The sequence below is a fragment of the Equus quagga genome, chromosome 8 (assembly GCF_021613505.1).
Source record: "Equus quagga isolate Etosha38 chromosome 8, UCLA_HA_Equagga_1.0, whole genome shotgun sequence".
In the NCBI taxonomy this organism is placed as follows: domain Eukaryota; kingdom Metazoa; phylum Chordata; class Mammalia; order Perissodactyla; family Equidae; genus Equus; species Equus quagga.
The window spans coordinates 60,394,517-60,420,268 of record NC_060274.1 but is presented as its reverse complement, the minus strand read 5'-3'; the positions used below and the strand labels follow the sequence as shown (position 1 = coordinate 60,420,268).

The 25,752-nt window shown below is 38.8% G+C and overlaps 1 protein-coding gene across 20 annotated transcripts in view; it reads left to right on the top strand.

Annotated features, from left to right (window-relative positions):
* The window catches only part of MTERF1 (mitochondrial transcription termination factor 1), a 212,234-nt gene that overhangs the window by 118,095 nt on the left and 68,387 nt on the right, over positions 1-25,752 (top strand). For 8 of the 20 annotated variants that reach the window (XR_006889851.1, XR_006889855.1, XR_006889854.1 and 5 more), the window contains 6 exons: positions 1,544-1,647; positions 2,018-2,187; positions 2,301-4,836; positions 20,891-20,951; positions 22,685-22,727; positions 25,316-25,405. The gene's annotated coding sequence lies outside the window, so the exon portion shown is untranslated. Of the gene's footprint in view, positions 1-1,543; positions 1,648-2,017; positions 2,188-2,300; positions 4,837-20,890; positions 20,952-22,684; positions 22,728-25,271; positions 25,406-25,752 lie in introns of all 20 variants that reach the window. The other 12 variants (XR_006889863.1, XR_006889860.1, XR_006889865.1 and 9 more) reach the window with 10 other exon arrangements.

Sequence of the window (25,752 nt, the reverse complement as noted above, 5' to 3'; positions counted from 1 at the left end):
ATTCTTGAAGCAGTCTTTTTGGTCAAACAATTTAACAGGCAATGGGTCTGGTGCCAGTGATTCCATTTCTACAGGATTTTTTTTTGAAGTGTTTGTCCCTCAATATGTTTTTCAAGCCAAGCATATGCCTGTGATTTGAAATCAGCTTAAGAATTTTCTTTCACACTTTAGTGTTCATGTTTAGTTTACTGGCATTAAAAGATGCAAAATAAACTTGTCTGGCTCCTCAGTCCCCTATAGTGATTTTGCCACTAAGGGTAATTCTCATGGGTGGAATTTAGTTATCTCTGACTCTAGATAAACACTTGAAAATTATTCTTTCAATAGATTTATTTCTGGGAAAGGGTTAAAAGAAAATTTGCTCAATCTTGCATATTCTTTGCATCTTCTCTCTGAAGTTTATTGTAAAATTATTTCTTATTTGTTAATGATTGTCTCAGTAGTTTAAAGTTTTTACTCTCCTAAGGATATAGGTGTTATTCTCGACCAGCATTATGTTTGGCTGGTGGCTCGAAACTCTGTTCACTATACAGTAGTTCCCCTTGAGAATTCATTGAACATGTGGGAGCAAAAGATTGAAAACACTGAGATCTGTATGTTTTTTGCCTTGTTCTAGAGAGATAAGACTTGCATTTGATAAGACATTGTGTCCAGAGTGGGTAAATTGCCTTTGTTTCTGTTGATTTTGTGAACAGCCCTTGGGATTCAAATGTTGCAGGCTGGAGAAGGAGGCCAAAGTGAGAGTATTAGCTCATTAGAATAAATGTGATGGGATCTCTTGGGAAGGAACTAGGGGGAGTGGTATGTTCTACACCCTTGGCTTCAAAAGTAGGTCTTTTCTCTTCCAGGGAAGTGGTTTTCAGATCCTGAAGGACCAATTTTGACCAATAGAGATCTTTCTAAAGCCCTTCTTTTTTGATGACCACATATGGAAAATTCTTTAATTTAGTCACTCACTGCTATGGACTGAATGTGTCACCCCCCTCCCCCCCCAATTCAAATGTTGAAGCTCTAATCCTCAATGTGATGGTATTTGGAGGTGGGGCTTTGGTAGGTAATTAGGTCATGAGGGTGGAGCCCTCATGAATGAGATTAATGCCTTTATAAGAAGAGACAGGAGAGAAATGATCTCTCTCTGCCATGTGAGGATTCAGCAAGAAGGCGGCATCTGGAAACCAGGAAGAGGGCTCTCATCAGACACTCAATCTGTTAGCACCTTGATTGTTCACTTCCCAGTCTCCAGAACTGTGAGAAATAAGTATTTATTGTTTAAGCCACCTAGTCTGTGGTATTTTGTTACAGCAGTCTGATTTCAGATGAATTCAATCCTCAAATAACAAAAGCACCAATCAGTCAGAATTTACAGATAAAAAAAAGGTTATGAGTTGTTTGGGTACTACATGTTTTGAAATCCAGACCTGATTGTTTTAGTTGGTGCTGTTTCTTGGATTAAGGTGACTTCTCAGCATACCTCTTTGTCCAGGTTCTTTTTTTACACTAACCTAAATGAGGTGATTGTGATGCCTTGTGGTTCTCATGATAGGTGGCACCTTGTTTCTTCCCTGCCATGAAATCTCCATTGGTCTTGTGAATGGTGATTTGGATTCAAATGCTGGAAGCTGGAGAAAGAGGCCAAGGCAGGAGCAGGTACTTCTCACCCAGGAGACTGACTTATCTTGAGAAGTCTTTTAGGCTTTCATTTCCCCTCAGTGGATCCTCACTATGCTCAGTGGGCCCATTGACGTATGAAACCCAGATGAGAAATGGACTATTATGGATTCCTCTAGTTCATCACACCTGTTGGCTCAAATTAGTAGCTCTGTCCACTTCTCCAGGCCCAAGCCTGGAAGGCCAGGATTTCAGAGTTATCACATACATGATGGGTATTAAACATACAGTGTGTGTCTACACATATGAGTTTCATTAAGTTGTAAAGCTGATATTTGAGAAAAAAATGGTATTTGTTTTCTCCATTTTCTTCTTTTTTGATTTCACATTATCTCAACTTTCTTTTCAGCTAAATCAGATCTCCACTCCAACTACCCTCTTTTCAAAAGACAGACAGTTGCCATGATTGTCAAATTTGGTGTAGAGGCTCCTTCTACAAGAGGTTGTCTTCATTTATGACCTTCGTTCATTCAACACACTCATTTTTGATAACTTGTGTGCTAAGCTTTGTGTGAAGAGGTAATCAGATAATGATAAATATGTTATGCATTTTGCCCTCAGATAGCTCATGATCTAGGCACGTGGCATATTAATAATTAACTAATATAATATATAAAATCATATATTGATAGCACAAATAAAATGCTACCGGGGCACAGAGGAGCTTTATTCTGCTGGGAGACTAGAACTGGGCACCACTACCCACAGGAAACAACATATGAAGCGTATCCAGACTGTGGTATGTCACTATGGTAACTATAGTCTCAACTGTCAAAGAACAAAGGTTAGTCCTTCCTGGTGAATGTGACCCATCCTGGTAAGTATATTTTTGTTCTCTGTCTACTAATTGCAACCTCAGAGTCACTATGTGGCATTATATTATAATAGTAATGGAAGTATTATATTGTATCTTTGTATTGCGTGGTATTGTATTGTATCACATCCAAAGAAGAAAATAGGAAGGAAAGAAGATATTAATTGAGGTTTAAGGGTGTGGCCACTAAACAAATTAAACTAACTTTTCCTTTCTCTACTAATACCTACCTCTTTATAGCAGAGATTTTGAGGAAAACTAGTTATGGTTTTCTATTTGGAATGATAAAATTTTGAGAAAGATGGAGATGAAGAAAGAAAAGAAATAGGACATTATAGTTCCAGAATTTCCATATAGGACATGCTTGGGGTGGCTGTCAGAAAAGAGGAACAGGGGAATTTCCTGTAGTATTTGAGCAATGAACCCAGTGATTTTACTTAGGATTGTATGTTGATTTGGGGAGGCTTGGAAGAGGCTCTTAGACATTGGAAGGGGAAGCTCTCAAGTCATTCCTTGGTATTTCCACTGGTAATAGGGTGCTCAGAAAAAAATGCAAACATTTTTATTGGTAGGTAATTTATGAAAAAGCGTTTTCATACAAGGGAACTTTTCCCAATTTTAGAATTGAAGCCCTGGATGTTCTGACATGAAGATTTGTCAAAAGGAACTTCTCTAGACTCCAAAAGAATACAATTTCTTATCCTTGATGTAACTTAAATTGATGAGTTTATGTAGTCCAAGGAAACAATTTCTCTAACCTCAGGGGAACAAAATAAGGTAGTGCCCGAATAACAGCACAATTGTCGTCTTGTCTTAGTAGCCTACTCCCTGCTCCATGCTTTTTGTCTCAGTACCTACAGTGCTGGGGGAAAAAAAAAACCTATTCAAGTGTGCTAGGGGCCGGTGCCTTTAGAACCCTCCTGAAAGCCCACTGGTTGGATGAGTCATTAAATATCTCTCCACTCAGTCTGTTCAGCACTGCTTTGCCTGGATCATATCCACATTCCTACCTTTGACTCTAAACCAAAGTTAGGACTTGCTTATTCCTTTTGGCACATTTTCATATCATGAGCACATTTTGTGATATGTCCATCTGCACAGCTATCTAAATAAGCACAGACTTATGGGGAGTGTGGCTGAGAGTTCACTTAAGATCATTTACAGGCTCCTGCCTGCCTCTTCTAGATTGGCAGCCGCAAATGAGGTTAATCATGACTGTGTTAAATACTGTAGAGTGGTCTGGTCATATGTTACACCTGAGAGTGTTGAGTCTGTCTCTGAATTGAATGCCTAGTACTCTTTTGGTGACTTGGGCTTTGAGCTGTGTTGACTTGTCAGGGGGACAAGTCAATAAATCTTAGCTAGATAGTTTGTGATATATTATTAGGAATGTTAGATAAGGCAGTTCCATGTAACTCCTATCATTGTGCATTCTTGGATTGAAAATAAGTCAGTCTCTCAACAGTTTGGAGAGGAAGCCTTAGAACTGGCCCTTTGAACACCATGAGAAACGAAAATGATATGTGCAGACACTTTGAAGAGCAACTCTGTATCCTCTGAGTTGCTAATGTACAAAATATGAAGGATCTAGATGCTTGCTATGAAAATACAAATAGGAAATAAACCACCGTTCCTAACAACTGAAGAACTTTCTGCCATTTTGCAGATGGTTACCTAAGTAACTGAAATCATAACTGCTTTAATTTGATGCATTAATGTATACTGTGTAAGCCATTATGGAACCGTGACATTCTCAGTCTGCAATCAATAGCAATATTAAGAAAGGAGAAAACAAGGATTAATTATTAGCATTGGTAAACATTTAATTAATGCCCATAAAAAAGCAAATGCTTGCATGGACATGATTCATTATTGGATTTTCAGAGGGCAAATCTCCAGAGAACCACATGTCAGTTATAAACTAAACTTAGAAAGTTTTCCAAGGACCAGTCATCTATTTAATATCTTGCATAAAAGCAATGATGATTTCATTTGAACTGTTGGAGAACACAAAATGATGTGTTATAAGTAATCTTAATCCTTACTTAATAATGAAAGGGTAACAGTCAAATGGTTTAGCTCTTATTCAACTATTATGATATCGCCAGTTAATTGCAACTTACAAACAGAGGTAAAATTTTCAGCCTTAAGTTATGGATGACGTTGAAATGTGGCTTCATTGTTTAATTCTGGTCACTGTTATGCTTTGCCAGCAGCAGAGCTCAACTTTGAGTTCCCAAGGAAGAGCAAACATACCCATTATGCAGTGCCACGTTTTGGAGGTTTTTGGATGCAGGTTTTTGCAAATTCTATTCTTAAGTTTTCAAGTGCTGGCTGATATGTCTACTCACATGGTAAGGGTTAGTTGTTTGGCTTTACTTCATGGGAATGGGAATTTGGTTATCAAGCACATCCTTATGGTTTATAATTTTGTTCCACAACAGAAAGAGATAGATAAGCAGGTTGTGTATTTCACTTGATGGTGTGTATTTACCCTTTGGAGGTAGATCTATTCATAGGAGAATAATTTCACTTTAGTAACAAAAAGTAAATGGCCTTCTCTCCAATAACTGGATAATTAACAATAATGGGATACCCCAAAGCACTTCTCATTTTTACATTTTACTTCTTTTTGGGAATTTGTATACCTCCAGGTGTTGTCCAGGTGGAATCTTGTAATAAGAAATTTCTACCATGCTTCTAATCAAGCTTCCTCAGAATTTAGGAGTATATGATACTATTTGGACATGGTTTTGCCTTCCCAGAAAGACAACCATTGAGACTTAAATGAGACTTCATGCTTGAAGTATCTCTCCTCTCCCTACTCCTGTAGAATCTATTTTGTAATCCAATATGTGATATGAAATTCACTATCATAACCTCAGAACATTGGAATGGCTCGTCAAGGGAGATTGTGGAGAAATTCAAGAGCTTAGATAACTTTTGGTCCTAGATGACTTAGATGTTCAGTTGCTTAAAAGCAGATGATCTCTCGAGATTCTTTCTTGTGCAATGATATTAACATTATACATGAAGCTATTCTTCAGAGATAAGAAAAGTTAAGATAATTAACTAAAATATTATAGTATTGCTCAACAACACTCAGATTCTCCCTAGCCCTGAAATATTTTATCCACTTTCTTGATCATTCTGTTTCTGGATTGTGTTAAGCTGAACTGTTATTTTCATTGCTGAATTCCCCGCTGGCACCCTGGTTTTAGACAATGACATACACCAGAGCATTCTATCTAATATTGTAACATTTTTTTTGGAAGGGTAGTTCAGAGTGGGAAGGGAAGTCAGCAAAAAAATGTGTAGATTTTTCTAATTGAAAACGTAATATATATTGATTGTATAAGACTTCAAAAAGATAAAAAAGTATTAGTAAGAAAAAAACTTTCACTTCTAAAACTTGTGTATGGCTAGATTTCTCTTAGACAAAATTGTCTGAAATGTATGGACAATCTCTGACTTAGCTCACATTATGAGTGTTGCATTACATATATATTTTAACCTAGGTATCACCTCAGTTGGGTGGCCCTGGGGAGATAGAATATACTCTTTCCTCTCCTAATTCTTGGGTTACCCTTCTATTCCTTATCTTCTTCCTTCTCTTTGTTCATGAAGTCACAGACTTAATTGTTGCTTTTGCAATTATCCCTTCCCAAGCCTGCTCCTGTCTGGCATGGCAGGTAGGGACTATTAGCTAGTGCTTTGGGCAGAGTCTGTGGAAGAAGAATTGGTGGGGTGGAGAGGCAAGTGGAATGAAAAGAGGGGAGTACAACCTCTTTAGATACTCTTTTCCATTACCTTCCATTCTTATATTCCTTTTTAGCTACATTTTCAATTAGTACCTCTAGTGAATGTCTCTCAGACCTGTATTTTTATCTCTAATCTCTCTGAAACTTCCAATTGTCTTCTGGGCATTTCCACTAAATACCCAAGCTCCTTAAATAGAGTATGCAATATTTTCTCCTCCTTGCCAACCCCAGCTTCTCCTCTCAACTTCCCACTTGTGTCAATAATAGCACAGTTAAATTAGTTACTGACCTTGAAGTCTGGAAGCCATTTTTTTACTGGCCATTTTCTCTTGCTTGTCCATATCCAAATATTTCTTAAATCATGTCTATTCTTCCTTATCAATATCTCTTTAAATTGTTCTCTTCTATCTGTTCCTGTTGTGACCCCTCAAGGTTTGGGTCTTTACTATATCTTTCAGTAGCTTTCCAATTAGTCTCTCCATTTCTAATTTCTCTTCCCTCTAAATGATCTGGCACACTGCCACAAAGCTCATTGTATGATTCATTTAGTGGTTCTTCATTACCTGTTCAATAAAGTGTTTACCCTTTAGCCTAGCACTCATGATTGTCTAAAGTCTGACCCACACCCATAGTATCAATGTAATTTTCCTATACTGGAGACTGATAGTGAAACAAAGACTTCCAAAAAGAAAAACAAACTCAGAGAATTCGTAATTTGTATCTGTACAATAAAAAACACAAGAAGGAAAATGATCCATGATGAAACACAAAATTATAGGAAGGAATGAAGATCACCAGAATAAGTAAATATAAAGAATACTGACCAGGGGTTGGCCCAGTGGCGCAGCAGTTAAGTGTGTACCATTCTGCTTTGGCAGCCTGGGGTTCACTGGTTCTGATCCTGAGTGTGGACATGGCACTGCTTGGCAAAAGCCATGCTGTGGTAGACATCCCACGTATAAAGTAGAGGAAGATGGGCATGAATGTAAGCTCAGGGCCAGTCTTCCTCAGCAAAACGAGGAGGATTCGTAGTGGTTAGCTCAGGGCTAATCTTCCTCAAAAAAAAAAAAAAAAGAATACTGACCATTTAAAGTAATGATAATAAATATGTTTCTTGGGTTTTATAACATGTAAAAGTAAAATATATGGCAAGAGTAGCACAAAGGGCAGGAAAAAGGAAAGGAGTTAAACTATTCTAATGTTGGTGTGTTATTAAGAAAATAGTAAAAATATGAATTTAACTCATAATAATTCAAGAATTCTGAAGATTATGTCCAGAAGGCTGATGTATCTTCTATAGGACAGGGAGTTAACGATGAAGACTCCTTAGGACTGCTTTTACTTCAGGTATTGGATGGTTTCCTGTTTGTAGTGAATCATGATGGAAACATTGTATCTGTGTTAGAAAATGTCACACAGTAGCTACAATATAAGCAAGAGGACCTGGTTAATTAAGTGTCTACAATATCTTGCATGAAGAAGACAGAAAGGATTTTCTTAAAAACTTATCGAAATCTACAGTTAATGGTGTTGCCTGGACCAATGAGACCCAGAGACAAAAAAGCTGTACATTTAATTGCTGTATGTTGGTGAAAACATCATGTGATATTCTGGAAGACATAAACACTAGTCCTGAAATGCTCCAGAGATCTGAAACCATGCAGTGCTTTGCCCTATCTCAGCCCTGAGCTATGATAGAGGAAGGGGAAGAGGTATTGCAATCTCTAGGGCAACCAGAATAATACGTAAAGCCAATAGAGGAGCAAAATGTGGAATGATAAAAAATACTCGATTAATCCAAAAGGAGGCAGAAGAAAGGATCAAAAAAAGATGGGACAAATATGGGAAAAAAACATCAAAAGATAGCTTAACCCTAGTATATCAATAATTATATTAAATGTAATTGAACTAAACGCTCCAACTAAAAGGCAAATATTGTCAGATTAGACCCAATTATGTCCTATTTATAGGAGCCATTCATTAAATAAAAGGTCACAGACAGGTTGAAAGTAAAATGATGGAAAAGGTATGCCATGTAAGTAAGCACTAACCAAAAGCTGGCTATTGTGGCAATAATATCAAAGTAGACTTTAAGGCAAAAAGTATTACTGGACATAAAAAGAGATATTTCTTAATGCTGAAAGGGCCAATTCAACAGGAAGAATACAGTCACACATAATACAACTTCAAAATACATGAAGCAAAAATTGACAAGATTAAATCAACAAATAGACTTTAATATCCTCTCCCAGTAACTGATTGGCCATTCACAAAAAACTAGTAAGAGTATAGAAGATTTGAACAACACCGTTAAACAACTTGACCTAATTGACATTCACAGAACACTGTCTACAACAACTGCACAATGCTTATTCTTTTCAAATGCCCATGGAGTATTTAAAAAATAAAAAATACTCCATAAAAATATTTATGCTGGGACATAAAGCAAATTTCAACAAATTTCAAAGGATTAAAACACTACAGAATATTCTTTCACCACAGTGGAATTAAAATAAATTTTAATAATAGAAGAATAACTAGAAAATCCTCAAATGTTTGGACATTAAGTGGTACACTTCTAGATAAATCTTGGATCAAAGAAGAAACTGCAATGGATACAAGAAAACATTTTGAGTGGAATTATAACAAAAAAACTACCAAAACTTGTGGGATGCAGCTAGAATAGTGCTTAGAGGAAAATTTATAATTTTAGTGCATATGTTAGGAAAATAGAAAAATTGACAATCCATTTTCTAAGCATTCATCTCAGTGATCTAGGGAGAAAAAGAGCAAATTAAACCCAAAGAAAGTAGGAGGAAGAAAATAATAAAGATAAGAGCAGAAATCATTGAAATAGAAAGCATTTACTTATTGCACAATTTGCTTAAGTTTCCTCACCTATAAAATAGGAATAAAAATGGAACCTACATCTTTGGATTATTGTGAGGATAGATGAACTAATAAAGGTAAAATCTTTAAAATGGTGCTTGTCATATAGTAAGCACTTAAATATTAGCTGCTGCTCCTCCTCCTACTGCTGTGGCTACCATTATTACAGAATGAACTGTTACGCATATATTCTTATTTTTAATAAAATATGGTAATTGCATGGGCCATGAGGGGTCTAGAGGTTCTAAAGCAACCGGTGCCTAGCTTGCCAGGTTACACAGGGACACTCCTATGCCGTGGGAGATGGTATATGGTGGAGCACCCTTTTCAGTATAAATCACATCCTGTCGCTCCTCCTCTGCTGAAAGCCTTCCTCTTGCATTTAAGGCAAAATCTAAACTTCTTATCATGGTCAACAGGGATGCTTTATCTGACCTCCATGCACATCTTTAACCTTACCTCCTTCGCTTTCCACACAATGCTCCAGATACTTACCCTCACAGAGTCTTTGCACTGGCTGTTTTCCTCAGCAACTTGCATGGCAAATTTCTTCTTTTTTCAGGAGTCAGGAAATGTCGCCTTTCCAGAGAGGACTTACCTGACCACCCTATCTGTAGTTGGATTTCCTCTGCCCTGTGTTATTCTCTATCCCAGCATCTGTTGATTTCCTTCATAGACTATCTTCCTTTATAGGAAGGAAGACTTCCTTCATAGACCTCACAGACTATCAAAATCTGTAATTATTCATGTGTTTACTTGTGCTTGTCTCACTCATTAGACTGTTATCTTCATGAGGTTAGGGTCCTTGCCTATTTTGTTCAGAATGCATTGATAGAGTCTGATATAGTGGCTGTACATAGTAGGTACTCAAAATATTTGTTGAATGAATGACTGAATCTGTTAGGGTTGCTCTCTCTCTCTTTTTTTCGCTGAGTAAGACTTGCCATGAACTATCATCTGTGCCAATCTTCCTCGATTTTGTATGTGAGCTGCCATCACAGCATGGCCACTGATAGATGAGTAGTGTAGGTCCTCACCCAGGAACCGAATCTGGGCCACCAAAGTGGAGCACACCAAACTTAACCACTAGGCCACTGGGGCAGGCTCTAGGGTTGCTGTCTTGAGTGGGAAGTTGTACTCAGTGTCATCTGCTGTTTTATTTTTACTCTAAGACCCTGAATCTGTGCTGCAACTACTCCAAGTTGCTTGACCTAGGGAGAAAAGTGGTAAACTCCAGTAAGAATTAGGCAAGTTCCTCCACATGGGTGAATTTGTGATGCCGTAGGATCCCCTTCTTAGTGGTGCGGTGGGATAATAACATGCAATCATTTTCCTTGAACACTTACTGTGATTCTTTGATTCCTCTCCCCAGCTCCTTGAGTTTACCCTACCTAATGCTACACTAGCCAGCACTGGTGGTCTAGTGGTTACGATTCAGTGCTCTCACTGCCATGGCTCAGGTTCATTTCCCAGTCAAGGAGTCACATCACCCATCTGTCCTTTGTCATATTGTGGCAGCTGCATGTTGCTGTGATGCTGAAAGCTATGCCACAAGTATTTCAAATACCAGCAGGGTCACCCATGGTGGACAGATCTCAGCAGAGCTTCCAGACTAAGACAGACTAGGAGAAAGGATCTGGTCATCCACTTCCAGAAAAATTGGCCGTGAACCCTATGAATAGCAGCAGAACATTGTCTATTATAATGCTGGGAGGTGAGAGGATGGCGCAAAAAGACCAGGCAGGGTTGTGCTTTGCTGTACACAGGGTCACTAGGAGTTGGAATCAACTTGACCACACTAAGTATGACATGCTACACTAAAGGAGTTTTAGCGGGCCCAAGATAAAAACAATGCATTAATTAAAATGATGCTCTCGCTCACATTTTAACTTTGGCAAATAACAGACTTATGGTTGTCACTAAGCAACATTGTTAGCACTAAATTAGATGTCTGTTATGGTTGTTCAGGCAAGTTGTTTCATTGATCTTAGCAGTGGTTCTGGAAAATAGAAATCATTGCTGAGAAAGATGGTGTTTCTTTTATAAATCCTCCTGATACCAGCCTCAGGCTGTGAGATGTGGACAGAGAATTGTGCTCTTCCAGCAGAGATCTCTTCCTCCTGTTGTGCCTGAGGTTTTCACACCCCACCAGCCTTGTCATCCTCATCAAGCACAGACACTTCTGGATAAGTGTACCCTGTGGTACCTGACTCTTATTTTGGTGATTCAATCTCCTTTTTTGTAAAGGAGGACTCCATATAACTGTTTGAGCTTGGGTAGATGCTTTAATCTCTATGGGAACATATACTTTGCTAATACCAGGGCATTCCTTTTTAGAGCAACGTTACCTTCAGGAGTCATATTTATGATGATTGATTTAAAACAGATGCTTGTTTACCCAGGAGAGGTTTAGATACTATTAAAATCTGGTCTGTATCAGGTATGATACCTGTTAGTCAGTTTGAGTGAGCAAAGGAAAGCAAAGTGAAATTTTTGGGGCCACAAAATAGTATGCCTTATGCATTCGGATAAATAGAGGTCAACACTGGTTTAAAATTAGGCAAGCTACTTAATATATTTCTCGTCTCCAGACTTCCTCAGTCCCCTAGCTGCATTGATCTGGTATTTGAAGGTAAGTGATCCTGACACTTGTGGAAAAGACTGTCTTGCTTACATTGTGCAGTGAGTCCTGGGGCCTTCCCACATTGTTTTATTGAGGGCAGCCGTTCCTCTGGCTGCTTCCTCCTGCCAAAAGTAGCTTTAGATTAGGGAAATTGAAAATAGGATCGACTCAGGTCCAGAAAGTCCTATGATTTTTAGAATACCCTTAATTATTAAATAAGCATGAAGGTAAATTCCATATTTGAAGAAATTAATTTTATTCTATAGCACTGAGCTCCAAATGTAGGAGAAACAAATTCAAAAGGAAACAGCAACTTTTGTTTGAAAACGATTCTTATGAATCTGCTTGTGAACTCATTAAAAACTATGAATCTCATTTCTGGAAGGAGACCATCTCTTTCACATATCACTCAGGATGTGATTGCCTATCAGCTTTTAGACGTGCATCTGCTCATGTTTCTGATTTTATTAATTGCAATTTTGATTCATCAATTAATCTTAAAAAATCTTCCCAACAGAAACTGCCTCTTTGTAGTTGGTTTCCATCCTTAAGAGATAATGTGATTCTGAGGGAAGCTTTATTACTGTTCTGTCAGTGAGAGTTCGTATAGGAAAGATCTATAGAGAGGTGTCCATGCATGACCCTCCCAGTCGTGTGACAGATAGAATGGAGAGCACAAAGCCTTGCCCTTGCAGAAGAAGGAGAAGTAGTCCTGCACCTCGCTTCTCTTACCGAAGAGCGCATGGCTTTCCCGGAACTGCAGCGAGGCGGCTGGGTTTGTAGCTAGGACGCGTGAGTTCAAGTCTTGACTGTGCTATTGACCAGCTCTGTGGTTTGGGTCAACTCACCAAGTTGCCCTAAGTTTCAGTGTCATTACTGTGAAATTTTTTACTATTAACCACCTCACAAGGTTGTTTTGAGCATTAGATGAGACCGTGCATAAAAGATTGATGCAAATGAAAGTGATTATTACTACACGCTCTTAATAGCGTTAGTTGGTTTTCTACCTCAGGTTCAATGTTGTTGGATATTAGTTGTCTTCCCTTATTTTGCTGGTGGTAGCAGAAATAGTCAATGGATGAGCAGGTCTTCAATTACAGTCTTTTCTTGGGACTAACCCAAACCTAAATCCCTGCAATATATCTCTACACTACAGGCATTAGAAAAGATATAAAAAATGCTACCCATAAACCACAGCATCCCCTGGCATGTATAACCCTTGGTCTGCCGAATCTAGACTTAGGACTCTGAATAACATTCCTTTTAGACTTAAAGAATAGACAAATCTAAAAGAAAAAATAGAATTCTGTCAGTTGGAGCCTATGTTGAATCAGTTCTTTATTTTATAAAAATGTTTTCTTTTTCAAGTTATTTCTAAAAAGAGGCAAGTGATAATAAAGCTTCCCACTCTTGCTCAATAACTTAGCTACAGGTCCAGGTCTGTGACTATAATCTTTAATTGATGGATGTTTGGTTTCCATCTATCAATAGCTTGTCTAAGGGAAATTATATTTAGGAACAATTATCTAAGAGGCATGCTCCCTGCCTACCCACTTGGGTATTTTATCTTTGGATTTAGTTAGATGACTAAAGGCATATGTTACTTTAGCTTCTAAAGAATGAATGCCCTTCCCTGAAGTGTACTAATACATTGTGTCCTCAGCTGTTTTTTTTTTTTAAGTTGTTGCAAGAAAAAGCATATGAAATCAACTTTTGATTTTAGTTAAAATGCTCTTGAGGCCATTGTCCATGTTAGTGTCCCCAATATAAAGTCATACATGAGAGATATCTTTGAGAATTTGATTCCAGAAAAAACTGTCTTCCCCAAGGTACTCTCCCCCCCATTTTTTTTTGCTGAGGAAGATTTGCCCCTAGCTAACATCTGTGCCAATCTTCCTCTGTTTTTTAGTATGTTGGCCCCCAGCACAGCATGGCCGCTAACAGAGCAGTGTAGGTCTGTGCCCAGGAATTGAACCCTGGCTGCTGAAGCAGAGCATGCCTAACTCAACCACTAGGCCACTGGGGCTGGCCCCCCAAAGTACCCTTTTTAAAAATGAGATCTATGTAATTGCTTGGTGTGCTTGTTTGTCATTCCAGCTTCAAAGAAGTTTGGAGCAAAATTTGAAGCTCAATTGTGCCATTAATGTTTACTTTAATAGCTAGCCTGTTTACATACCACTTTATTTTAACCTTGTTAGATTGTTATTCATATCTTTTGTTGTTGGCCGTATCAAATGATTTTTGGAAAGAAGCATGATATAAAGAGAAACAAAATAGTACCTGTTAATAATAATAGAACTTACAGAAGAAAAAGAGGAGAAGAGGAGGGAAAAGAACCATCATCCTCATCATCGTTATCATAGAGGGGAGTTTAAGTACTTATTAATGCAGGAAAAGAAACTAAGAGTTATTTTTACTTGTATTAAAATGCTTTTTAAAAATTATGAACCATTTTAAACATTAGAAAAATACAGAGAAAAATATAACATGCACCTCTGTACCTGTTACCTAAATGGAACAAATATCAATATTTGTCATATTTTCTTTAAAAAAATCTTAAAGTAATAAAAGTTACAGATACAATCAAAGCCCTGCTTTTAGCCTTCGTATTCCTTCCATCTCCTCCCTGTCTTGAGATTATCCTTACTCTGAAGTGAACTTTCCTCTCTGGGTGTTTATACATTACTGCATGTTATCTGTCTGCAATTTGTTTTTTCTTCCAGCAAAGGTTTTGATTTTTATCCATGCAAATCAATTTAATGCATGTTAATTGCTAAATTCCCTTGTAGGATCACACTTCAATGTATTTCGTTCTTTTACTGAGGACATTTAGGATTTTTCCAGTTTTCTTTCTATGGCAAACAATACTGCGTGCTCATGTTTCTGTCTACACAAGTGAGAGAATTTCTCTAGGGGACATGCTTAGAAGAGGAATGCTGGATCATAGGTCTTCATTAATTAATTAATTCAGCAAATAAGCCAGCGCCTATTACGTGTCACATACCATTCTAGGCAACTGAAGATGCTGCAATGAGTAAAACGGTCAAAATTCCTGTTTTCTTGGAGCTTACATTCTGGAGGTGCAGTGCGGGAAAAGATAGACAATAAACATAATAAGTAAATGAAATACAAGTATGTTAGACAGTGACAAGTGCTCTGGAGAAATAGGTGATAGGAAGTATGTTTGTGAAGAGGTTTACAATTTTATATAAGATGGTGAAGGGTATCTCATTATGGTTTTAATTTTCATATCTCACGAGTGATGAGGAGCATTTTTTCATATGCTTAAAACTGTTCATATTTTATGCACCCTTTAAAAATTCCTGTATTGTCCATTGTCGATTTAAATCCTTTTTTTTTTTTGAGGAAGATAAGCCCTGAGCTAACTACTGCCAATCCTCCTCTTTTTGCTGAGGAAGACTGGCCCTGAGCTAACATCTGTGCCCATCTTCCTCTTCTTTATACATGGGATGCCTAGCACAGCATGGCTTTTGCCAAGCGGTGCCATGTCCACACCTGGGATCTGAACTGGCGAACCCAGACCGCCGAGAAGCAGAACGTGCGAACTTAACCGCTGCACCACTGGGCTGGCCCGATTTAAACTCTTTAAATTCTAATGCTCCTTAAATATCTACAAACTAAAACTAGGCATAAACTACATAGCTTGTAGTTCTTATCAAAAAAATGTACAAGTTACATACAACCCTCTCCTCTGCAAAACCAATAAACTTTAAGAATTAGCACAAGTAATTTAATGTGACACACCGTGTTAGCAACTGTGGCTCAGGTTCTTTTGGGTTTGGTCTGCCTTTCCCATTGGGTGCCACAAGATGATGCAATTCTCTCACCACTCTTCTTTCTAAAGCACTGAAACACCTTTGTTCCTCCAGTACACTGTGAAGTCATCTGGCCCACACTTGGTGCAAAAGCCTCATTTACCTCTGAAGTCTACTTCTGTTCCTTGCTAATTAGCTAGAGACACTTAAAGTGGGACTACTTGGCACCAATCTGATTGCAAACACAAAGACGATCGGTCTGTGAGGCAGCATTTGGTTATCGGATGTTCACTCAGACAATTGAGAATATACTTACTTTAGATTATCAGTCAAATTAGAAAAATTCTCAATAATATATTCCAATTGAGAATATGCAAATCTCCCGACATGGATCAGCCTATCCCAGTTTGAGAAACTCTGATCTAAACACAGATTTAGAGCCCAAGGTGGATCATGAGCACGAACATGGTTTCTGGAATAGACTGATTTTTTTAGGGCAAATAGTTTCCCAGATGGCTGAGCCACATGTATTAGAATTCTTTGGAGTCTGTTTCCTTGGTTTTCCTAGTTTGGAATTATGCATTGTGTGAACGTCCCAATGGGCTGCTCTTTGTTATGGAGAAGATCAGGCAAAGTTTGCTGTGCTATCCTTCATTTGATGCTCACTTCATTGCTTGACTTCCTTGTACTTCTCTTCTCTCTGAGTCCAGATGCAACGGTAGTCTTTTTTATTTTATTTTAGGTTCATTAGCTGAAACTCTCATATCTGTTTGTGCTTTTGTCATGTGGGTGACATTCAGGGGAGAGATGACTCAAGACCTCCAATTTCTTTCATTCCTGATTGCTGGTAGATTTAGGTGTGGATTTTTAGGGGTGAAGGGCTAATGCAACTGCCCATCCAAATATGAATCAAAGTCTTTGTTTCATTATTCATAACTTGAATCATCAAATATTCTTTTTGGCAAGTCAGGGTCATTACATAGGTACTGAGAACAGACTTTATAATAATACATATTAATATTGTTGGTAGAAATGGCTTTATTGAGAATTTATTACTTGCCTGCTTAATGTTAATACAACTAAAAATTAGCACAGTTATGTAATTTTGCTCAAAGTTGAGAAGTTTTACACTGAACATACACATGTATGTATGTTTGTGTGTGCTCACGCACATGTGTATGTATATGATCGAATCATGTGAAATTGCAGCTAAGTCAAAAATGAATATGAGCAATATCATGTGGTTCATATATGTATTTATATATATTTGAGATTTCAGCTGCCTTACCAAAGCAGTAACAAAAAAAATAATGTCTAGTTTTCTTTGCTTAAAAACAGCAATCAAGCCATTTAGTTGGGTCCTAAAACCAAATATTCTTTACAGAAAATATTTAGTCTTGGGGCGTGAGGTGGGCAAAACACTGCAATAAGAATGTCCTGTCTTACAGAAAACTTGGAATGCCTTTGTCCTTAATCTAGCTAAATTCATCCAGGGCCCGGGGCTAATCTACCTATAAAGGCTGCAATCACCATTCTAGCCCACAGTGAAGGTTCTTTCCTGAACTCAGTGATTTTTCCTTTGCTACCGTTATTTTAGTAAACAATTCTGTATTACCTTTTTTCTATGAATGAATTGTAAACTCCTTGAGGACAGAGACCATGCCTTGACTTTCTATGGCCCCATGCTATCTGTTGATTTGGCTGAGCATTTGACTTGGAGAGCATTCTGAACAGGATTTTATTAAAGTTGGTGGAGTAACAAGGAAATACTTTCAGAGGACTGGGAATGTTGCCTCTTGGGAAATCAATCAGAGATTGTCCTTCTTTTAAGGAATTTACAGTCTCCTTTGGGAGACAGTGCAGAAACACATGAAGGGTTTAATGAGGCAAAAATCATCTGTGTTTTTGATTCTCTCAACTGTTCTATTCCAAGCAGAATAGTAAAAGGAAGCTTAATCCAACAATTGGATCTGTGTTGGCTAAATTGAGCATGGAGATCTTCACATATTGATTTTAGTATGGCAGTGATATACATTCAGCTGGTAAATAATTAAAGTCAGCCAGTTATCTGCTTTGTGCACTTATATTGATAATAGGGTGGCATTTTCCTCAATGGAAGAATTTAAACATATGTGAATAACCTACAAGTGTAAAAATCTGATTTTTAATATGTCCCAATGTTCACCACCACCATCTTCAACAAAAATGCCCCCATATCTCAAAAGTCAATAGCAATTTTTATCACAGCTCAGAAAAAACCTTCAGGTAATTAATGACAACACTTCAGATAACAATTATTTCCCTTTTGTCTTTTTTATCTTTGTAAGAGAATCTAGTGCCCTAAAGGAGAAGAAAAGATAACGGTATACAATCAATGCTCATGGACCAGACACCTAATCCTAACTTAATCAAAAAGTCAATATTTAGCTGTACTTTGTCAGTGTGGAAATGTCAAGCATAGGAAGAGACATAAAAAAATTTCCAACTGATTTCTCATTCCTGTCCTTTGGTGTTCAAAGCTGTGTGGAAGAGTTTCAACATCAGATAAGACAAAATGGCCTTTGGGGAAAAAAAGACAACAAATGACAATGCTTGCAGCTGCTGAGACCACAGTTTATGAGAGGAAAACAAACACAGGAGATGCATTCTAATCTTTCGTAGCACATCCTCTTGGTCACCTTCCCACCTGGGTGATGCTAGCACTTGATCATTGCTCACAGCAGGCAGCCTTTAGGAGGCAGCAACTTGCTGAGGAAAGTCATAATTTGTTGCCATCCAAGACAATTAACACAAATTGTTTGCATTTGAAATTTGCCATGACTGGAAGAAGATGCATCAAGCTTAACTAGATGGGCTGTGGGTCTTCAAACCAGGAGTTCCACTAGGGCTGCCTTGAAATTACAGCCAATTAGTATAAAGAACAAAGGTTTTCAGTCTTTTAAGAACTTCAGAACCCTTTCAGGACTCCATCTCACTCCACAGAACTCCAGCTCACCTCACCCATGTAATTGCTGTTAAAAGTTGTATTTTGTTAAAAAACAAGGTTACGTTGGAAAAACCTGTAATGATACATTTAATGAGATGGTTGGCCTGTCTGTCAGCATTGAAACATTTGGTTAGGGAGAAAAGGAAATAGCGTAAGAAAGAAAGATTATGACTTAAATGGCTAAATATGCAATGTTACTGAGTTTTTAAGGAATTGTGAGTGAGCGTGGCATTTCGTGGAACATGCAGATCTGTAAATTGCTGATAGGGAAAACATCATTTCATTTAGAAATCCAACTAGAAAGAACCGGCATGAACTAGATTCACAGAATAATGAGGCCTAAGTTCTGCACCAAGTGCAGGGACCAACCATTCCAAACTATTCATAAGACAAGAGTCACCTAGGTGCTTGTTAAAAATACAGATTCCCATGACCTTCCACCTAAAGATTCGAATTCAGGGAGACTGTAGTGAGACCTGGGAACCTGTATTTTTTTTTTTTTTTTTTTTTTTGCAGGGAAGGATTTGCTCTGAGCTAACATCTGTTGCCAATCTTCCCCCTTTTTAATTTTTTTTCTCCCCAAAGCCCCAGTATATGGTTGTATATCCTAGTTGTAAGTCCTTCTATGTGAGGCGCCACCACAGCATGGCAACTGACAAATGGGTGGTGTGGTTCTGCAACCGGGAAATGAACCCGGGCTGCCAAAGCAGTAAGAGCGCTGAACTTTAACTGCCAGAACATCAAGGCTGGCTCAGGAACCTGTATTTTAACAAGAGTTCAGGGAGATTTTATCATCAGACATATCTGGAAACATTGCTCTAAAATGTCCTAGCAAAATGCAGGTTACAGAGTACGTATCAATAATGGAAAGAACAAATGAAGGAAAGAAACTGTAATGAGCATGCTGGAAAAGCAGTCTCAGCCCCTGATTTTGCTGCATGCTCAAACAGTGTGCTGGGGCTCCTGGCCTTGCACAGCTAACTCCCAGTCTTGGAAAGAATGACCTTCAGAGGCAGCTGATAAAGGTTAGGTTTTTGAATGTCACATGGAATCGTACTCCTGTTCCCCTGTTTTTTGTTGCAATGCCATAGTGATGCGCACACAAAAAGACTATGTCCTAAAGAAGGAATAAATGCTAAGTGTTATAAACAGAAAGAAACTTGTTTAGGTCTCCCTTAGGAAGAAATCTTTTTCCTGAGTGTTTCCTGCCATAATAGGTCCTACCAGGCATAAACCATCCTCCCTCTTTAACCTGTGCATACAGGCACAAAGGAGAAGTGGTGTCGAGAGCAGTATTCTGATTTCCATGTAAACAATGCAGCTAATAATTTCTGTGCTATCCAACAGCAGCCTAGTTCTTCCTGTTCTGAAGCTGCATGTCGCATTAGCTTTACTTCAGTCCCCAGGGGAAACATTTGTAAACTCCATGGCAAATAGGGAGGATCTCCCTCCACACAATTTATAATACCTTGTTATAATAAAAGCCTCAAAAATATGGGAGCTGAGGACATGCACTAGAAGTTAGAGAAGGAAGGTGGAACCTGTGCCTTTATTCCACTGTGGGGACTTCTGGCAGAGCTTGGGCATGCAGAAGGTTGTGGGACTGGACTGAGAAGACCCAATCATTCCTTTTGTTCAATTTCTATGGCTGCTTCTCATCATCATGGGGCTAATTTAGGCTCATCTAATTTCTATTAAGGCGGGGATAGACAACACACAGGACAAAAAGAGCTCCAGTGAATTTGTTGAAACGTCATGCTCTATCTTTGTGACCGAAAGATTTAGTGAGTGTTGTTGGGTCAAAAGGCAACAAGGCAGAATTAACAAAGTTTGCAGGATGGTCTAGTAGTGGTTCCTAAACTTTGCTGCATATTAGAATCACTTGGGCAGTTTAAAAAATTCAAGTACCTAGGTCTTACCCCATACCAATTCAAGGTTTCTGGGGGTGTGACTCAGGTATCACTTAAAAAGAAAATTTCTTAGGTAATTCCAACGTGCAGCCCAATTCGAGAAATAGTGATTTCTAGACTAAGCGTATACTCTATATCTTTTCTAGTTATGGTATTCCCTCTGCCTGGAATGGCCCTTCATCCCTTCTTCTGGGGAAGATCTGCTCATCTTTAAAAATTCACTAAAAATATACCTTCCATTGAAAGGATTAGTTTATTCATTTATTCAACAAATATTTATTGAAATTCTTCCTCCTCCATGGCAATCACACTCAGTGACACCACTTAGTACATTTTGCTTATTTTAATTATTTATTATTAGTTTTTTCCTCCACAGACTTTGAGTTCTTTGAAGCCAGGGATTACAAACTCTTCATCTTTAACTTTTGTAACACATTTCCCTTTATTTCCTCCATTTCCCCAGATTCCCAGCTGAGTGATGCTTGTCCCACAGACAGTCAATGTTGAATAATGGTTTTTGGAAGGTATGGTTACTACATCCAGTGGATTCAAAATTGCTATAGTTCAACTTTTAAAATTAAAATTTTTGTTTTGGTAATGCTCAGATTTGCTTGTAATGCTCTTCTCAAAGATGCCCATTATTTTGTGAGTCTTTTGCTTGCAGTAGCATTGCGTGATGCTTTCATGGAATGATTATGTGATGACTCCAAGATCCAGTTCCCAGGCAATATTTGGCATCATGAAATTTTATATTTTACAAACTTTTTTTTACTCTTTTTTTTTTTTTTTTAAAGATTTTATTTTTTCCTTTTTCTCCCCAAAGCCCCCCGGTACATAGTTGTGTATTCTTCGTTGTGGGTTCTTCTAGTTGTGGCATGTGGGACGCTGCCTCAGCGTGGTCTGACGAGCAGTGCCATGTCCGCGCCCAGGATTCGAACCAACGAAACACTGGGCCGCCTGCAGCGGAGCGCGCGAACTTAACCACTCGGCCACAGGGCCAGCCCCAAACTTTTTTTTTACTCTTAATCATTCTCAAGTTCACCTGCCTCATTTTTAGTTGACTTGCTCCTGTACCTACATTTAAGGCCCCCTAGACTCTGGCTCCTAACTAACCTTCATCTGCCCACATCAATCTTGCAGGCTAGTCAGGCTGGTCTCCTCAATGTTCCCCAAGTGTGTCAGGGTCATTTTCCTTCCTGCCTACTATTATTCTGAATTGTTCTGGTCTTCCAAGGCTCACTTCCTCCAGAGTTTTTAGCTGACTTCTCCAGCTTTTTCATGAAATCTGGACCATAAAATTTAGCACTAGTCTTTATTCAGTTTTTTCTATTTTTTTGTTGCCTAGTCTTTTCCCTCACAGATGACCTGTCTCCTTACCTGACTGTAGGGATTGTGTCACGTGCATCTTTCATAGGACCTGTGACACCTAACTCAAGAAAGGCCATACTCTGGGTACTTAATAAATATTTGATTCTTTAGGGATTTAATTGAATCATATCTGCCATCTGGTAAAACAAATGTGTTTAACAGACAATTTAGAAGGTTTGGAAAGATTTTCTGTGCAACAATTTTCTATAGGATGTAATCTGAGAAAAGTGCAACCCCAGATCTGGAGCCCTGTTATGGGCTGAACTGTGTCCCCTCAAAATTCCTGTGTTGAAGTCCTTACTCCTGTTCCCCCTCCTAGTACCTCTGAATGTGACTGTATTTGGTGACAGATCCTTTAAAGAGGTGATTAAGTTAAAATGAGGCCATTAGGGCGGGCCCTAATCCAATCTGACTGGTGTCTTATAAGAAGAGGAAATTTGGACACACAAAGAGATACCACACACCAAGGAAAGAACATGTGAGCACACAGCAAGAAGGTGGTCATCTGCAAGCCAAAGAGAGAGGCTGCAGAAACCAAACCTGATGGCACCTTGATCTTGAACTTCTAGCCTCAAGGACTGTGAGGAAATACACTTCTGTTGTCTCAGCTGTGCCGTCTGTGGTATTGCGTTATGGCGGTCTGTGCACACTAACACAGATCCTGTGTGCTACCTGTTCAGAGTGACTAGGAGCCTCTCAGGGATAGATTTTCCAGTCCCTCTTCTTCTGCCTCACTTGAGGCATTCTAGATCACGCCTCCCTGAGAGAGAGGATAAAACTGAGAAGCAAAGAGAGAGATTCCTCCTTCTCTCCCTTTACCTTCCCTGACAAACTCAAGTTCGGTTCTGTGCAAAGGGATCCTGACCAGAAATGTTTTTCTTTTCTTTAGCTGTGGACTCAAGTTCCTTCTCAAGTGACGAAGCTGGGTAAAGGTAAGGTCCTTAAGCCTCTGAAATTAGGTTTTTTTCCCCTTCAAAATTCTTTGCTTTCTTGTGCTTAAATATAGTGGGTTAATTTGTATTTGAGAGAATTCTTATCTGAAAGAAGGTGTTTTAGTTTGGGTTTTCTCTAAATCTGATCCTGAAACAAGGATTTGGGGGCAGGTAGTTTATTTTTGAAGTGGTCCCAGGAAGCACCTTGAGGGAGTAAGATATGAAACAAAGATGGGAGGAAGATGAGTAGAGAAAGCTTTCAGGAGTGGTTACCTTGTGGGCACCTGGGACTCAATCTTGCCAGGGACCCTCTAAGAGACTATGTAGTCTCAGCAAAGGGCAAGGAAGCTTGGGCATTTATGCACCATCCTCTGCCACTCATGGTGCAGGGTTCGTCCTGGAGGAATGAACTCCCCGCCACTTTTGGCTTACGCTGAGAGTGGGCAGAGCATGCTCCTGCAGGCAGGGGAAGTCCGCAGGCAAAGAGGCACAGATTCTTGAGGTAGGAACCCATTGGCTCGTGAAGGGAACTGTCCGTCAATGATATAGGCAACCAAACTGTATACTGCACAAGTCTGTAGTTTTCAGATTTGAGAAAGCTGAATTTATGTTCTCTAAAGTATAACTCACTCTGTTAGGTACCATAAAAACAGATCTTTAGTGCTTTGGGCTTTTTGTGGCTAATTCCTGCTTGTCCTCCAAATTCCCATTTTAGGGCCGCTCTACCAGAACTTAATTTATTCTTGCAGTTCTACAGCAGCTGTTCTTGGGTTGACCCTGATCATTGTCTCCTGGTGGCCTACTAGGAGTGTACTTGAAAGCACACTCTATCTTGCCAGTCCCCCAAATCTCCCAAATAAGCCATGTCAGAAAGCAGGGATAATTTTTATCCCTTTAGCATCCCTACCTCCACTCCCACCTCAAGGTACTTATGTTCCAGTAGGGGATGTGTGTGTGTGTGTGTGTGTAGAGGGGAGGGAGTGTGTTTGAACATGGCCATGAGCCTACACAGTGGCTACCATTGAAGTTCAGCCATGTCCTGAGCATGCTAAAATTACTGGTGGGCAGGGCCTGTCAGAGTCGTTTTTTAAAAGGTCTGAAGAGCATCCTGGGAGATAATTATTACAAGGGATAAGAAAGCCAGGGGTGATAGCTTGATCCAATAACAAGCCTTAAGTCATCAGAGGAGAGGGGCCATTCTGAGAATGGTGTGGTGTCTATGACTCAAATTTATCTCTAGTTCTGGCCTCCTTTTAGATCATGTCTCAGTCCTTCAGAGAGTTGAGGTGAAAGCTATAAATGAAAATAAAAAGATTGTTTTGCTAAAACTCTGTTGGACACTGGAGGTACAAGCAAGATTACCTAGGGACCCCTTTAACAGAATGTAATACGGTCAAGAGAGAGGGCTTCTTGTCCAGTTCCAACAGTGTCCATGGGGAGGACTGGAAAGGGGCAGCAAGAATTAGAAGCCACATGGTATCTGGCAAGGCTTGTTCCTTAGCACAGGTAAGGTGCCCCCAGGGATTTACAAGAGTTAATTGGGCAGTGCTTGATTGATAGATGTGTCCTGGTGAGTTGAGGAGGGAAGCCATGAAATCTGGGTTAGCTGATTAATGCAACCCCATTTGTTTCCATTGACTTACAGGGACAGAGCAAACTCCATTTGCAGATGAAACATTCTGGTTGATAGGGATAAATTCTTTCATTTCTTTCTACAACCAAATTTAAGATAGTCATGTACTGCCTGGTCCATTGTAGGTGCTCAATAATTTTCATTGAATGAATGAAGTTTACGCACATATAAATATCAAGTGAGCAAGAATTGGGAAACTTATCCATGACAAATTTCTAAGCCCCTTGGAGTGAGGAAGCCACTGATTTCTTATTTTCTATGTCTTACAGAAATAAATACATGTGATAAGAAAACATTTATAGATGTCTAAATGACTTTGTCACTGTGAAAACTTCAGAGAAATCAAGTTACTGCTGAATAGTACTTTAACCAATTACCCTCAGTTTAGCATCATTTGCTAGCAGTGTGTCTTTGGGCAAGTTATTTAATATCTCTGAGCCTTGGTTATTCTATAAAATTGAGATAATATTAGCTACCTAGTGATGCTCTTGAGAGTATTGGAGAAGATAATGCTCATGAAATGTTTAGTACAGTGCCTGGGACAAGGCAAGCATGCAATAATAATAGTTATCATTATGATCATATTTTAGATAATCTATGACTATGCTAAATAATATCCATCTAAGGAATTGCATCTACCATGTTCTTTGTTTTTTAGTTGGTTTTCCAAGACCACATATTTAATGTAACCTTTATAACTTAACTTTTTAAATAAAGCCTTTGGTGTGGACTCTTGTAAAAAGTTTCTGGAAGTTTGCATATATTCTCTGTGTCCAGTGGTTTTGTCTTATCCATTTTTGACTCCCTCAAAGAGTATAAACAGATTAATGAGGCCTCATTTCCTCTTATATCAACTGAATTGTCTTTTCTGATTTTAGGCATCAGCTTTTGCTTGTTTATGTTTCTTTCAGCTAAACCTGTACCTAAAACTAGGGTCTCTGTGTCCTTCTCCTAGGATCTCCTTTGTAAGCTGCTTGAAGAAGGTTTGCTGGAGCCGTGTGAAAGTGCTTACTGTCTAGAAGACAGAGCTATTTTTAGCTTGAAGGTAGAGCTGTGTTTTTCCTTCTTGGCAAGTTCCTTTTCTTTTGATGAAAGCCAAAACTTGAAGCTAGTGGTGACAGGTCAGGGTCCTAATTGCTGTGCTGTTGGAAATAAGGAGAGATATTTATTGCTAATCAAGTAAATACCAAACCAAATTTCATCAGTGAGAAAGATGAGCCCACTTAGTGGGCTGGTCTTATACAACCCTTTTTTTAGTGAGCCTGGGAAATATTGTGAAGTGGTAATAATAAAAACAGCATATGGTCTTTGCAAGAACTTTGTCATACATAAGCAATGTGCTGTGGGTGTGGTAATGAACATCAGGTGTATTTGGTGCAAGACTTCAAACTT